Below are 14236 nucleotides of genomic sequence, written 5' to 3' on the forward strand. Positions count from 1 at the left end.
CTTTTCCAAAAAAATTCCATAACATCCTTGCCTGTGTGAACAGCGATTTTTTTTAATTTACCGATAAAGTCGTTGCGATAATTTTCTGGATATTTACCGGTATCACTGTGTGAAAAAGGCTAATAGGTATATATCCGGAAAATTACCGGAACGACTTTACCGGTAAATTCAAAAAAGCCCTGTTCACACAGGCAAGGATGTTATGGAATTTTTCCAGAAAAGACTATTCACACATCCATTCCAAAATACCGGTAAATTCTGACATCATTAACCAGAAGTGACCTCTAATCGTTTGTGCTTGTATTTGTTAACATTTGACTACATTACAAACTCTGTGGATGGATAAGTATTGTGAACAACTTCGATGAAAACACATGGAAAAACACTTTTGCATCTCGAGATGTACATAATATGCGTGTGTGCTGGTGCTCACCAGCTTCTTCACGTGCACATGCGTGAAGGATGGAAGGAAGCAGAGCTTGAAGGTAAACAAACAGCGGCTTATCATAATCATTTTATCGATAATTTTTTACACAGTTGGCGTTAAGAAAGAACATAGAAACGTGATCTGACTAACATCTAGCAGCTAAATGTGTCTGGAAAAATTCAAAGGCTTTTTTTTACATAAACAGCACGTATGTGAATGTGTCTGATTGTTCTGATTGACTGGAGTAGACGTCTCACGTCAGAGTGTTCTAATCCTAAACGCGCTCTTTTACCGGTAACTTCTCTTTCCGGAAAATTGCCGGTAATTCCAGTGTTGGATTTTGGCTGGAAGGGCATCCGCTTCGTAAAACATATGCTGGAAAAGTTGGCGATTCATTCCCCTGTGGAGACCCCTGATTAATAAAGGGACTAAGCTGAAAAGAATATGAATGAATGAATGAATAACCATACTGATGTTCTGAGGCATCATAGGTCGTGCATCTGGGAATAAAACTGGAATGGAATAATATGTTTGTATTATGTTGTGTGACACCGACATGAAACGCATGGACAACAGAACATGAAACCTGTCTCAGACATTCCATTGACTGCTGCCCAGGTCTCAATCAATACTTCCAGGAAAAGCAATACGCCACAACAGGGAGCCCAGCCACCTGTATGGTCACTGTCAAATCAAACGCAATCCAGACAACATTGCCACAGTCCAATCATGTTAAAAAAGTTCAATCACACCCCAGAGATGAAGACCTATTGTAGTAAAGTGCAATGATTGCATGGATATGTACACAAACAATCGCAAAGGTCGGTGTTTGGGGTGGCATCCATCAAAACAGCCAATAATCGCACTGCAATTAAATTCAGAAACATTTGAAGGTTGAGCTCAGTTTTGTGTCTAGACAATTCACATAACACTCAGACGTCCAGTACCAACCCTGAAAGCAAAACGACTGGATCAGGTCGCTGTGTCATTGAATGACAGACAACGGTAAGCGATCTCAAAGCAGAAGAAGAGATGATCTCAAATGAGCACTTGAACCTGACCAAAAAAAGAAAAATCAATAACAATACTTCACAATTCATAACATTTCAAAATATTAGCTGCTTCACCTTCTGACAAAAATCACCAGTAACAACAGCACTGTGGACTTTTCAACAAGCATTCCGTTTTACAATGTTTATTAGGGCTGCATGAGACTGGAAAAACTGACATTTTGTTTTTCTGCTGTACAGGATGTGTTGTGGTGTGTACTAGGGTTGCACAATATGATGTTTCAGCATCGATATTGCAATGTGTGCATTCGCACTAGTCACATCGCAGCATGTGGAGTTGGGATTATTATTGCTGATCAGCAATTATGAAAGTACAGTGATTACATTTTACATTACTTTTGATTATTCAATAGGGGAATGACAAAATAGCAGAAGAGAGCTATTCAAACATCTGATAAAATTGAAAATGCACACTAGGGCTGCACGGTATTGGACAAATCTAACATTGTGATATTTAATTTTGCTGCGATTTACATTGCGATATAAATACAATTTCGGCAGATGACTTAATTAGCTTAATTAATGAGTAAATAAGATAAAAGTGAAATAAGTAGTCAGATATTCAGGTACAGTAATACGATATGATATTATTGTGATATTTTGCCCACGATATTGACAGATCATGATATCAGCAATATATCACAAGAAAACTTTCCACAATATATCATGATATTTGTAAATGAAGAGGAAAAAATCCATCAAAAAGTTATAAGATGTATTGAAATAGCGATGTGCATGAGGTCACAGTTATTTTATGTATTTATTAATTGAGCTATTCAAGTCATCTGCCGAAATTGTATTCATATCGCAATTTAAATTGCAGCAAAATTAAATATCGCAATGTCAGGTTTTCTAATATCATGCAGTCCTAGTGTGTATATTCAATTTTATCAGACTCAAAATTTAGGGGAGTGCATCGACATAAATTAATAAACAAAAAGCAGCTAAATACAGCAAAGCCAAGAATAAAAATGAAAAACACAGTGATTTATGGTTTTCTAGGGCCAGATTCCAAGGGAAGGGCTGAAATCTTAATTTGTGTTCTGAATATGAATAAATCCTGGCCAAATTCCCTCCATCGGCCCTTACCGATCATGGCCTCCTAATCATGGCCAGCCACTAAATTGGCTCTACTGTATATATCACGGTCTCTCCACTTCACCAATAGCTGGTGTGTGGTGAGTGCACGTTGTCCTGTGGCTGCCATCGTATCATTCAAGTGGATGCTGCACACTGGTGGTGGTGTGGACAGACCCTCCTCATGATTGTGAAGCGATTTGGGTGTGGGGCCATACACAATAAATGTGCTATATAAATGCACATTACTTACTTACTACTACTAGGGGGTCAAAGTATTCAGGCTCATACTGTTAATAGAATAATTAAATGCAAAATAAAAGCGAACAATCCGTTTTTTTGAAAGCTTAAACATGCTCAAGTAAAACACAAAAATGAATCCATTTTCACAAGACTGTTATGACACGTTTAACAGTCATCCGTATCTTAAATCCTTCAAAGTTTTTAATATTTTGATTTAAAAAAAAACGTATGAACATTTATATGTATTTATGTATGTACTACATTATCTTTGCGTCAAATGAACAAAAACGAATTACTGCTTATGTGAGGCATGTGTAATGCAACATCTAGGACTGTAAATTTTATGTTGTTCTCTCTTCTGGCTGCTGTTATCAGTCTCACACAATTTTTTTCCTTTTTCAGAAAGTCTTGATAACACCATTGTGGAGTTTTTCTTTTATTATTTCAGCAAATACCATTGTAAAAACATTTGTTGTACTCTCCAATTTACTGCGCTCTAAGTTTACCTAACTATGACGACTTCCTCAACTGAAAAACCCGGAAGTGTGAAAAGGGCCTATTGGTCTGGTAAATCAAGCAAGCATGCTTTAGTTTCCTTAACCAAAATCAAACTTAAATGCTTATGCATGTGACAGCGTATATACAGGAATCAGAGAGTGAAATTCAATACCTTGTAAGACTTTTTTTTAAGACTCTTTCCATACATTTTAATACCTCATATAACCACTTTTCAACCAGGAACACTGGCAAGATTTTAACTTACAGTATATTTACTAAATATTAATGTAAGAAACTAATCCAAAACTAAAACATTATTCATATACTGAATAAAAATCTATTAAATCTTGCTAATTCAGCAGGTTGGCACCTATAGAACTGCAGAAATAATGGTGTTGCCTTGGTTATTTCAGTAAACAAAGCAGTATGGTGACAAATCTAGCAGGATTTCATTGATTTCATAAACTACACAGCATCCTGATATTCGCAGATTTAATTCAGGCAAACTTTAGCATACAATCATACACCATGCATATTCAAAAACGATATAAAATGTAATACCTTGCAAAATAGCATTAAAGAATTTTTAATACTTTTTAAAAGCCTTAAATTTCTCTACATTGATTTATCAACTTTTAATACTTTTTACGACCCCGCAGACACCCTGATTTGAATAATGAAAGGGCTGAAATCACTCCGATTTATCTTAATCTGTGGTCTGAATAGGAAAAATCTGGGTTCGAAACAACAAGATGATGAGTAAATGATGACAGAACAAACCCTTTAAAACTAATACAATTAAAATAGTAAAATACTATTAGTTAAATCACAAATTCTGGAACATTTTTATGTCAATTTTTGTCCACCTGAAAATTCAAAACCACATTTCATGTCTGTATTACACTTGTTTTTAACATGTTTTGTCTATAAGGGATGAAGACAACCATAATAATGAAGCTAAATATTTTGTTTACATTTTTATGCAAATTGACAATCATTGTTAACCACTTGATTTGCCTAATATTCAGTCAGATTTTGCCAGCATAATCTGGTAGCCTTTTTTAAAGCTGAGTGGTTTCTAAAATGGCCCACGGATGATCATTTCATGTTTATATCAATTCAGATGTGACTGAAAGCGGTGATGTCCAGGCAGATGAATTTTTTAATTTGTAATTAGCCTGTCTTTTTCCGCCAGTTTGATCCATTCAAGGGGATTTGCAGACCGCTTTGGCGGCCATGATCTAGCGTGACAAATGAGGCCGTCCTACAATACAACAGGTCCTAATGACCTCGAAATAACTGCATCCAGCACTCTCTCAAATGTGTGCTGCCATAAGTCAAGTTGCTGACAATGATAATATCGCTGACTGTTTATACATAAGACACCTGGCATTCACTACATGACTGTCAGGAGTCTCGAGTGGAGATCTGTCAGGGGGCTGTCCGTCAACACCCCCGATCAGCAGCAGTCGCTAACGCCACTGTGTGTTTCTACAGCACAGAGCAGATGGGTCTGAAGTTCTGTCCTCGGCCCTCAGGTGAAATTATTCAAGCCAATGAAGAATGATGCAATTCGTTTTGTCCCGCAGGCAACGTTCACTGCCCTATTTAGGCTGACCAGTTTGTAGGCTAATGGTCAAGTTGCTGTAAAGTCTGTTAAAGATGACAAATCCCAAAATGGCTAGAAGCAGAGTCCTCCTTTTTTTAAAATGGCAAGGAATCTAGGATAAAACGAAGAAGCTGAACCAAATATTGCATATGCGTATTATACAAACCATACACCTTATGATACATTTTAATGAGGATGCACACGAATAAAAACTTTATAGCTAATAAAATTCCTCCGTTTTTGGTTTCATCTGCTTGCTTTAGCATCGCAGCTTTTTGGACCGTTCTCCAGTCTAAAATCTAGTGTTTAAATATACAGACATACAAAATGTAATCAAATGTTTCAGTTGCTGGGTAATGCTACTGTGATTCTTACCATCTCTTCTAATCCATCTCCAAATGCAATGTACAATTATTTGCATCTTTAATATTTAAACAGGTCAATTATAGCTTTAAACTGAAAATTCAGCCCTCATCAACCTATAAATTCAAGCAGGTTAAGCAATTTTGCTTCATTCATTTTTTAAAAGATATAAATGTTATTATAATAAATTTTTTTTACACTTGCACAATTTATTCTAGTAGTTGTAGGAGTATACTACTACTAGTACTATATTTTTGGATAAACCAAGCAAATATTTGACTTTGTGATGACAATAAATGCATTCAAATGTAATAATTTTGCAGATCTAAAGGGAAATAAATGAAGAATACAACAAGCAATTCATCACAAAGAGGCAAATAAGCATAAAAAATGCTTATAATGCAAAGTTTCACACATCTTTTAGGACAGTACAAGTTAGACCTGTGAGGGATTAAGGAATTAAAAGCATAGAGGAATTACTATTATCATAATTATTTTATTATTACTATTACTGGGATGTAATTAAGCGATCACAGTAGAGATGAGTTGTGGATTCTGTATTTCGAATGGGGTTAGGAAGATCATTTCTGCAGCGAGGAACAGTGAACACAAATGTATTCTCCTCTCCTCTAGGGTATCGATGGATTACTGCCTGATTTCAATAGAAGTCTATATATCAATTAAATCAGCTACGGTAAATATTAATTTCTACAGCTCATTAGAATAGTTTCGCTTAAAGGGTCATTCGGATAAACTGAGAATATCAAAGGCAAATTCAAGAAAATCAAGCATTTGCAGTTTCCACAATTGCCTGCCTCCTTTTGAAGTTTCCTCGTCTTTCCTCTTTGCTCAATGGAAACCTGCCCCACAACTTCCCTTATTCCCCTGAAATTGATAGATGTGACTGAGACTAATTGTAAAAGAAAAATGATGGCTAATCCTTTTCTTCTCTACTGAGGCTATGAATTTGAACACTTCTATTGACAAGGGATGTAAATCCATTAAGTATAACCAATAGGATATTAGAGTAATTTCTTAATGAAGCCGTGGTGGTTTTTCTTTCTCGCCTTCTTTTACGTTCCCTCTGTTCTCTCACTCACTGTATCACCTCCACGCCTGTGGTCTTATCTGCAATGTCATCGGGAGTCTAATCTGCTTTTGTTTTCTGTAAGGCTGTTGCGTGTGTTTTTTTTTTTCTTTCTTTCTTTTAAACCTGTCGGAAGATAACAGTAATTTTCTTTACCCCTCTGGCTTCAAAGCAAAGTGTTTCCAGACTTCCTGCAAAGTGGGAATGAATGAATAAATGATAACAATGCTGTTTTAGTAGACTCTTGTAGCCATTTCTCTTCGTCTCCCTCCCTCATCTTGCTTTCCTAGCCATTCCTTCTTCTTTTGTCGCCTGGTTTCTGTTATATCACTGATCTCATGCACTGGAAGAAGAAACCAGGCTAAACGGCCTTCAGCGTGGTCATAACCTCGCAGCCGGATCACTGCATCATATCCACGTCTTGCTCATCCCTGCCATGAAGCCATGAGTTCCTGGACTCATCTCCTGTGCCCAGCACTAAACACACATCAAAACCACCCTGTCAACGGCTGCTGTCATTTACACAACCGGACCTCCGCTGTTGGCCGGAGACTGGGGTGATATTACAGTATCACTGGTAAAAAATATACTTTTGTTCCTTTGCGGCTTGTGGCTGGAAGCTGAAGAAGCAGATATCATGTTGTAACATTGTTTTCCGTGTCTAAAAGGAGTTCAAATCCAACAGAAGCCATCAAACCCTGTACAAAGCAGTTACAGTAGTAAACTGCAAGTAAACCTCAGGCTCAGATGATATCAGCGCTCGCTGGAAACATAATCAAATTATCCCAAGTATTTAACAAACAAATACGCAAGGTGGGACGTTTCTAGAATTATATGAATGACACAGATTCCGATTTCAAGGAAATCTGCAGATTTCATGTGGGCCTGGTTTCCCCCTCCCATCCTCTCTCTCTCTGCCGCTCTGCTGTCCGGGCCCTCAGAGTATCTAAATTATCTATAACATCACACAGGAAAACACAGGCAAAAGAAAGAGCAGTGCGAGGAACCCTGGGATACTGGTGACGCTCTGTGCCAGCCCTTAAGATTCAGCTCCCACACAGATAGAGGGAAGCTCTCAGCAGCCCGACAGCCAGGAAACGTCATCACCCACTCGGTCACATTGTGGGGGGAATTAATCGCCCCCTCATATGGCTTTTACGGATGCTGTTATATGCTGTCAGTGAACGACGGAAGAGGATTCCAGTGACGGTTCCATATGGATGTATTAATATTTGCATAATTATGGTCCTGTGCCTGAGAGAAGCCCATGTAAGCCTGCCTTTGAAGACTGTGGGGAGGGGTGGGGTTTGGAGGGGAAGGAACACTGATAAGGGGTTGAAGAGGAGGGAAGCAGCTTCATATGTACATCTCACATCCTTCCCTATTGAATGACACATGCATGTGCAGATTAAGCATGTACAGTAGGAAATATGGAAGTTGAGTATAGAATTACATAAGTGACAGTCCAAGTGAGTGAAAACCCTTGCATTGTTGCACACACATACACATACAGTAGCTATATATTTATGCACATCTGAAAATGCGAGGTCACGATGCTTCATGCCACCGATAAATGAAGATTGCTGAGAGGTTTTTTTGCACGACGGTACCGGACAGACGTGCAGACCTTTTACAACACATAAGCGCGCGCGCACAAACAGACAGATATAACATGGATAACCTGAAGACAACAATCCGTGGAGTGCCTGCACCGTTTAAAGCAATGCAGATATCAAAAGGAACGACTGTCTACATCATATGCACACACGCTCTCTCTATCGAGCTCACATTCACCCAAATATTAATTTTCACATGCGACGCGTTACAACAGCAACATCGTAACATCCGCCCAGCACACCCAAAGACAGATAAAGGCTGAAATACCGCACCTGGGACAGACGGATGCCAAAGGGTAGACCGAGAGGGACAGAGGAGGTGTCTCTCCGCTCCCCTCTTCCTCTTCTCTTTCTGTGTTTTCGCCTGTCTTCACAGCCTCGTTTTTTTTCTCTCGATTTCACTCTCTGCCCTCCCTCCCTTCTCCCTCCTTCGCCTTGTGCACAGAATACTAAACGAACCTCGTCGCCGCTCACGGGCTCCAGCGCGCGTGCAGTGCTAAACACATACTGATGTATTGGTGTGTGTGTGTGTGTGTGTGTGTGTGTGTGTGTGTGTGTGTGTGTGTGAGAGAGAGAGAGAGAGAGAGAGAGAGAGAGAGAGAGAGAGAGAGAGAGAGAGAGAGAGAGTTGTAGGTGGGTGGAGTAAGGGTGCTTAGACCTCTCAAATTTAGTAAAAGTAATTTTTGTATTCATACAAGACGATTATCTAAACGGTTTCAGTAATATTTTCATGAAAGTTTTATTATATGCTAGTGGTGACCATTTTGATTTATGGTAATGTTGGTAATTTTACTGCATTCACCAAAAGTACTAACGTCATTAAGCTAATTAGTTCAGTCACTCTTTCTGCATATACTACATCGCTGGGCCAGTAGGTGGCGACAAGTTTTCATTCATTCATTCATTCATTTTCTCTTCGGCTTAGTCCCTTTTTAATCAGAGGTCGCCACACCGGAATGAACCGTCAACTTATCCATGTTTTACACAGCGGATGCCCTTCCAGCCACATTCCGGAGCGCCCAGAGGAAACTCACGCCAACACAGGGAGAACATGCATATTCCCCACAGAAATGCCATCTGACCCAGCCGAGGCTCGAACCAGCTGACCTTCTTGCTGTGAGGCGAACGTGCTACCCACTGCATCACCGTGACGCCTTTGTGACAATCATTTGCTCAACCAATTCACTAAGTGAAGTTTCACAAACTAATTTTGAGAGGAGCACGTGATATGATTGATCGCAGCTGGTCTCTGATCTATAATCATCCGATTAATCTAAACTCACAATAAGTAGCCTGGCTAAAACGACTCCCTTATCTTCGTTTTCCAAAGAAACCCCTCATCCACCCCATCTCCCCCTTTTCTCCTTTAACGGGGAGCTCTCAAGAACTTCCTTTCTGATCTCGTACTCCCCTTTCATGCTCATCGACCAGGCGGCTCTGATAAGCTCTGGGCATTCATTCAATTATATCGGAATGAACCGCCAACTTATTCAGCAAATGTTTTACACAGCGGATGCCCTTCCAGCTGCAACCCAACACTGGGAAACAACCATACACACTCATTCACACACATAGACTACGGACAATTTAGCTTACCCAGTTCACCTATAGCACATGTCTTTGGGCTTGGCTTTTTAATAATATTTGCGTGTTTTGCACAGTCATAAGCGAATTTTTTGCTGCCTTTAACAGCATATTATAAAAGATATTAATATATACTCATAAAATTCAGTTTCAGAGAAGAGGGTTTCATACTATCGGTTGACCAAAAACCTTTAACTGGACAGTTCCTAAAAGGACCATCTGTGCAATTAAAATAGCATATAGTGTGTCAGATGAGTATGGCGTCCACATTCACAGTATTTGAAAAAGGGAAAGCAAGAAGAACCCGGATGACATAACCTTCTACTTCTGCTGAGGTTCTGAAGTGTACATTTGATGGACACTTTACTATCCCATTAGGCCACAGGAGAGAAATTACAGGCGATGCAACTGACACAAGTAGGTCATGTGATAATGAAAACATGGTGGATGTAGTCTGTCTGAATCCCATTCTTGCTACTCACAATTCTGAACCTGCTAAGACATAACATGACTTAGGACGCATTGCATGTTTTTCTTAGTGTGAAGAACATTTAAATAGTCCAAAGATGCTTTTTCCACTATGAAGAACCAAGGATTTCAAAATGTCTTCATTAAACTATTGATGTCAATAAAGTACCTTTATTTTTAACAGGGTGTTGAACTGAATTGCATACCCCATAATCTATTTAACAGATGCCTCGTTTTGTTCCATGTTGTAAATGATTTTTAAAATATTTTTTTAAAGATAATTAGTGAGATCATTCAGCTGGTTTTACTGGGTAGCTAGGGGACGATAAACACTAACAAAAGCAAGAGCACCCAAACTGAAGCTGGAATAATAACATTCTGAAAACATTTTAGTGTATTTCTGTTCGTTAAAAAAGTTTTCTATTCACAATATGGTTTTGCAGCCTTGAGCAATGCAGCCAATCACATCTTGAATGCAAAAAACCAAACGGAGGTGTTCACGTTAGAGTCCACTCAGCACTCAGTTTTTGGTCAGTGCTGAGTGATGATTGTAAATCTAATAGAGTGCATATGGAATGTAAAAAACAGTGAGTACACAATGAACTAAGATGAGTGACAGCTTTTTAATAATTATGAAGGGAGTGCACTTTATAAGTCACATAAAATCCATTCAGCATTGCAAAACTGCAGTGACTGCATCAATTAGCAAGACAAAAATATAATGTCAAAATAGAGCACCTTCACTCATTTCAGAAACACCATCAGTGATTGTAGTGAGCAGGTTTGAAATACCATTGTTCATTTACTTTTTTTTAAAGACAGAAAAACAATCAAAATAATAACACAAAAATCAACATTTCACTGCATTCACAAATGCTCTCCTGTGGCCTCATGGTGTCCATAATCCAGGTACTTCCCAACTACAGATGTTTTATGAATTTTGTTATTTCAAACATACTTCTTGTCTCACTTATTGATTTTGACCTACTATATAGGATATTATAGGTTGCACAATGGTGCAGCGGGGAGCACTGTTACCTCAAAACAAGAAGGTCACTGGTTCGAGCCCCAGCTTGGTCAGTTGGCATTTCTGTGTGGAGTTTGTATGTTTTTCCCGCGTTCGCGTAGGTTACCTCCGCGTGATCTGGTGCAGCTAAAAATCAACTTCGGTATAAATGGCATTGGGAGTAAGAAAGTAAGTAAAATCTGTGGCTACTCCAAGGCTAAAGGTAGCTCCAAACTTAAAAATGAGCATGTCAGCCCCAAAGTTACAGTAGGGCTCCTATATTTGCTCTAAACGTATTTAATGCAAAAACTAGCTTCTAAATCAGTGGAACAGAATGGTGAAGATGACTCTTAAATCACTAAAACCAAAGCACAAACTATCTAAAAATGGCTGTTGCTAAAAAGAATAGCAAAAGGATTCACCACAATAGAGTGAACTGCCAATTAGTTTGGCTAAAATTGTTTTCTCAAACATATATTTGGGCAAATACCTGTATATGTTACATATACAAAAAAGTGAAAACGGAAGTGACTGGTTAGCAAAGTGAAGAACGAGTTGGGGTGGTCGCGGATGAAAGTGAGCCACTTAGGTCGCCTCTATGGACGCCCGGGCCCTGGTAACACACAATGTTGTTATGAAGTTATATACATACGCCTTACATGTCAATATCCACTGCTATATGGACATCTGTTAATGTTAATGTACAAAATAAAAGTGATTTAATGTTTACAAGGTGTCACAGTGGTGCAGTGGGTTGCACATTTGCCTCACAGCATAAAGGTTGCTGGTTCAAACCTCAACTGGGTGAGTTGGCATTTCTGTGTGGAGTTTGGATGTTCTCCTCGTTATTGCGTGGGTTTCCTCCGGGTGCTCCGGTTTCCCCCACAGTCCAAAACCATGCGCTATAGGTAAATTGAAGCTTGTGTATGTGTGTGAATGAGTCTGTATGGATGTTTCCCAATGATTGGTTGCAGCTGTAAGGGCATCTGCTGCGTAAAACATATGCTGGATAAGTTGGTGGTTCATTCCGCTGTGGCGACCCCAGGTTAATAAAGGGACTAAGCTAAAAAGAAAATGAATGAATGAATAACATCTACCAACCGGGATTGAAATGTCTACTTTTTAAATTGTACTGACATGCGACAGTAAAAGACAGTAAAATCGCTGTAATTCTTTACAAACATGCACTGTTTTAAAACTGTTTTTAAACTTGTAAAACTCATTCTTGATCACATTTGAAGATGATTGATGATCACAGCGAACTCAACGGATCTTTTGCTTTGCGCACATTCTGTCTTGTTTATATGATTATACGGATTGAGACATGTTAATGTGGCTGTCAATTAATTTGGTGGGCGGGGAAACCACACTTCTACATCACGCTGCGGTGGCCCTCAAAATGGGAGGAATTTGGATCCTATTTTAACATAAAGAAATTTTAAAAAGAGACTTATTGTGTTTCTATCACTCAAATATGACTGTGGACACACTATACCTACACACAGTTATGTCCAAACAGCTTCAAAAAGATGATTTTTATCATAGATCCCCTTTCAATACCTAAACATTAAAAGCAAAAAACACATTTTATAATTCACTTAGCCTATTTTCAAACCTTTGTTTGAATGAAATTGGGCTCTGAGTTTTTATGGATTCATCTCTGACAAAGACCCCCCATCAGCCAACCAATGTTTGTATAGTTAGAAATCATGCTGACACCTTCTAGCAACTAGATCAATCCTGCCCTTACTGTTTGCATGAGACTTCTTTTTATTACTTAGTAAAAGTTTGTCTCAGCAGCTTTGTGAAAAGGTTTTAAGAGAAAACTCTGAGCTAAAAACTTTTTACGGCTTTTTAGGTGTTCTCTTAGTGGTAAAATCAAATGTTTTGTGAATCATCAGGCCCTGATGTTTAGCTAAAACCAATTGCGCCCCTAAAAATGTGGCCATTTAAATTTCTTTTTTTTATTCTCTATTGAAGTCACTGTATAATTGACGTACTCATACAAGTCAGTCCTGTCAGTCTAATTTATATAATACAGGGGTATTATATAAATTAGACTGACAGCATAATCTCCTATATTTGGACTCATTAACTTCAACGGTTCCCCTGTAATTATTTCAGATGGGATAAAAACGTGGGCTGTATTAACATATCCAACTTACAGCCGAGGGCGCTTTTGTGATCAGATCAAAATCACTTTAGGTACAGCATAACCTGAGCATATGCAAATCACCATGTGTAAACTATCCAGTATTACAGTCCTCCAGGGGCGTCACGATAGACACTAGGAATAATCATTTCTAAAGGTGCTATAATCCTACTAATAAAGAAATACGAGCATCTGTCAGCACACAACGAATACAAATGTCCAAGCAGTGTGGAGATTAGTCAAGTTATCGAAAAAGCCAATCAGATGTGTTTGAACATAGTGTACATATTTCGTCATCAACAACAAGATGAGGATGACAGGATATCACACATCAGCTGCACTGGAAAAATTATACAGCGTGAAGCACAGGATGTCTCAAAATCCTTCATAATGACACTATATAGAATCACAAATCGCAGAACCATAGGCTTCTTTTTTACACAATAGTATCAGCTTTATTTACGGCAGCTATTATTGTGACTGTTCAGCTGGAGTCATGAATCCAGGTAATCAAGCTGTTTCAGAATCATGAATGTCTCCTCATATTTTATGATTTATCGTACATGCACTATTGATGAGGATTCTGTTGAAATAAAGGGCACGTAGAACAGTAGCCTGAAGCATTGAGCACTATGATTGGGGTATAAATGAGTGTAAACAGCTGCGTCTGCTAACTGTCAGAGCAGTGCATACTGAGAGACAGAGGGAGAAAACAGGAAAGGACAGGGCAGAGCGAGAGAGAGAGCAAGAGAGAGAGAGAGCACGCAGACTTAAAGACACACTAAAAAAAGAGAGACAGGTTTTAGAGAGAAGATCTGAGACAAAAAGGGTTCAGGGAGAGGAACTGAAAGCTTGGCCTCAGGCGGCAGTCGCTGTCCTTACTCAGCTCGTGTCACTGAGGGAACATGCACTGGCACTGCTTGGAAATTATATTTGCACTCAGAAAGTATACATATTCCTGGACACTCATTTCTGGCAGAGAAATTCCAACAATTCAGCTGTTGAAAGGTTTGCCGTAATCGTGGAGATCCACAAA

General features: G+C 38.8%; 1 protein-coding gene across 1 annotated transcript in view; it reads right to left on the reverse strand.

Annotated features, from left to right (window-relative positions):
• Positions 1-8403, reverse strand: part of syt3 (synaptotagmin III) — a 95231-nt gene extending 86828 nt beyond the window's left edge. Inside the window, exon 1 of the mRNA XM_056453600.1 lies at positions 8264-8403. The gene's annotated coding sequence lies outside the window, so the exon portion shown is untranslated. The remainder of the gene's footprint in view (positions 1-8263) is intronic.
• Positions 8404-14236: the final 5833 nt, after the last annotated feature.

This window comes from Danio aesculapii, chromosome 3, assembly GCF_903798145.1.
Source record: "Danio aesculapii chromosome 3, fDanAes4.1, whole genome shotgun sequence".
NCBI classification, from domain to species: domain Eukaryota; kingdom Metazoa; phylum Chordata; class Actinopteri; order Cypriniformes; family Danionidae; genus Danio; species Danio aesculapii.